We start from the raw sequence: 2,760 nt of genomic DNA on the forward strand, positions 1-2,760 counted from the left end.
GTAGCTTGGCCTGCCTTCCACTTCCTATGTGTGTCCTTTTTTATTTTCAGATCATCTCCAAGCTTTTTGTGACGCCACATTGGCTTCTGCCTTTTTTTCTTGTTGGAATTGTTTGTAATTGTGCCTTGAGAATTTCCTTTTTTAAAAGCTCCCACCCATCTTGGACTCCTTTTCTCATTAGAGTCGCTTGCCATGGGACCTTACTGATCATTGTTCTGAGTTTATTAAAATCAGCTTTCCTAAAATCCAGACTACGTGTTTGGCGACACTTGGCTTTTGCTTCCCTTAGAACCAAGAACTCAAGTATGACATGGTCGCTGTCCCTCAGAGTTCCTGTAACTGCTACTTTATCCACTAAGTCATTTCTGTTGCTTAGGATCAAGTCAAGGATAGCCGATCCTCTAGTTTGTCTGCTTTCTGTAGGAGGAAGTTATCCACCACACAAATCAGGAATTTCCTGGAGGGGCTATGTTTTGCAGAATTTGTCTCCCAACAAATATCAGGGAAATGGAAGTCCCCCATTACTACTACATCATGCTTCCTTGAAACATTGGCTATTTGCTTTTCAAAAGTTTCATCCTCGTCTTGTCCTTGATTGGGTGGCTGGTAGTAGACTCCGACCACCATGTTCCTTTTATTCTTTGCTCCATTTATTTTAAGCTAGATGCTCTCGATGGGGCTACCAAACTCATTCTCCTGTATTTCTGTGCAGAGATTAATACTTTTAACATATAGCGCGACTCCACCTCCCTTTCTTTTCCTTCGGTGCTTTCTGAACAAGTTATATCCATCAAGTGCGGTATTCCAGTCATGGGAGTCATCCCACCAAGTCTCAGTTACATGTATCAAGTCATAATTTCCCTCCTGTATTAAGAGTTCAAGTTTGTTCTGTTTGTTTCCCATACTCTGGGCATTAATATATCAACATCGAAGACCATGTGCTGCATGGTTTGGCTTTCTTCCTACATGTTTGTAATTGTGCCTTTAGAATTTCCTTTTTTAAAACCTCCCACCCATCTTGGACTCCTTTTCTCTTTAGAGTCTCTCACCATGGGACCTTACTTATAACTGTTCTGAGTTTATTAAAATGAGCTTTCCTAAAATCCAGGGTACGTGTTTGACTACACTTGGCTTTTGCTTCCTTTAGAACCAGAACTCATGTATTACACGGTCACTTTCCCCCAGAGTTCCCCTAACTGCTACATATCATATTCTGTCCCTTTTTCAAGATCCATCCTAGATCTGCTGATTGCATTCAGCATTCTTGCAAAATGTGTTGAAAGAGCGCTTGGGACATTGTCGGGTCAGCACTGGTTCCTGGCATGCTGTTATTCCTGGCATGTCTGTTATTCCCAGTTCCCAGCATGTCTGTTATTCCCGGCATGCTGATTGGCTCTCCCCCCCCCAGGTGTCCAGTGTTACAATTGTGTGGAGAGAGCTGGGGTCGCGCACTCCGCCCACTCCATCTCTGACCTCCCCGTGTTCACAGGGACGGTCTGCTGAGGAAGCATAACTGTGTTCAGGTGAACATGATTTCAAAACTCCGTGCAGTCAAGAAACCTGATAGTGCTGGGTTTCCCCCCAAAGGACAGTGTCCTCCTATTTGCAACCATTGTTTGTGCCCTTTAAATATGCTGTTTGTATTCTTCTTTGGTCAGTTCACAGTCTCTCAAGAATTCAAGGAAATTGCAGAGGTCTTGCTGTTCCTGGTGAAAATCCTGTATATGATGTATTAAATCTCAATGTTAATCAATTATGGTTCAACTGTGGGGTCCATTATCACAATGCCATGTCATGATAGACCACGAGAGAAAGTTCATTATTGTGTCTTTGTAGCAACCCCACCCTTCCTGGGGATTATATCATCGCTGTATTTTTATTTTATTTTCTAGGCAGCAAACCTCACATCCTTGGGTTAAAAGTTCTCTGCAAAAATTCCTGCAGTTGTTGTTGTTACTATTTTGGCAACATGAGCAGAATTGTCCTATATCCAAATTACACATCGTTCTTTCTTTTTTATGAGCTGCCATGCCCAGTCATTTCATCTCTTCAGTGCTCCCAGATGGAACGCTAAACAGGATTCCAACTTGGAACAGTGCACAGAACAGGACTATTACTTCCCAGCCATGGGAACATGGCACTTCATAACGCAACATTAAGATTACATTGGCTGTTAGTGCCAAATGGCACTAAATGGCTGATCACTCCCGCCCAACATTGCCTATTCAAAACTCGCTGAAAGTCCTGGTTAGCTGCCCATCTTGTGCTTCTTGTTCAGAAATGTCATGTCATAAGGAAATTTCTCCATTTGCCAGAAGTAATAAACCTGTTTAAAAAATATGAAGTTAGGCCAATAACTCCCTGAAAGAACAGAATGTACATGAATGCATCATCGCGGTTTGAACGAAGGCCAGTGGCCATTTATGATGGACAAACATCTCCATAACTTCTTCCCCCACTTTCTGCAGGGCCCAGGAGACTTGTAGAAATACGTGTCACACAAGAAAGATGACTAAATACCATATCCTGAATTTTGCTGCTGATGTTATCAAATTGTAGCTATTTTCTACAGAAGAGTTCACTGGAATAATTACCCATTACTTTCTGTCCACAAGCACGGGCATGAAAACTTCTGGGTTACCCAGGCCTGTTTACCTGAGCCCAAGAAAGAGGGTTCCCCCTGAGGCTTTTGGCCCAGCATGGCACAACTCAGTGGGAGTTGCACAGCTGATGTCACTGCTCTGCGTAGGCCTCCATGCC

Source organism: Heloderma suspectum, chromosome 7, assembly GCF_057233095.1.
Source record: "Heloderma suspectum isolate Gila_16-S chromosome 7, 16-S_ref, whole genome shotgun sequence".
Taxonomy (NCBI): Eukaryota; Metazoa; Chordata; class Lepidosauria; order Squamata; family Helodermatidae; genus Heloderma; species Heloderma suspectum.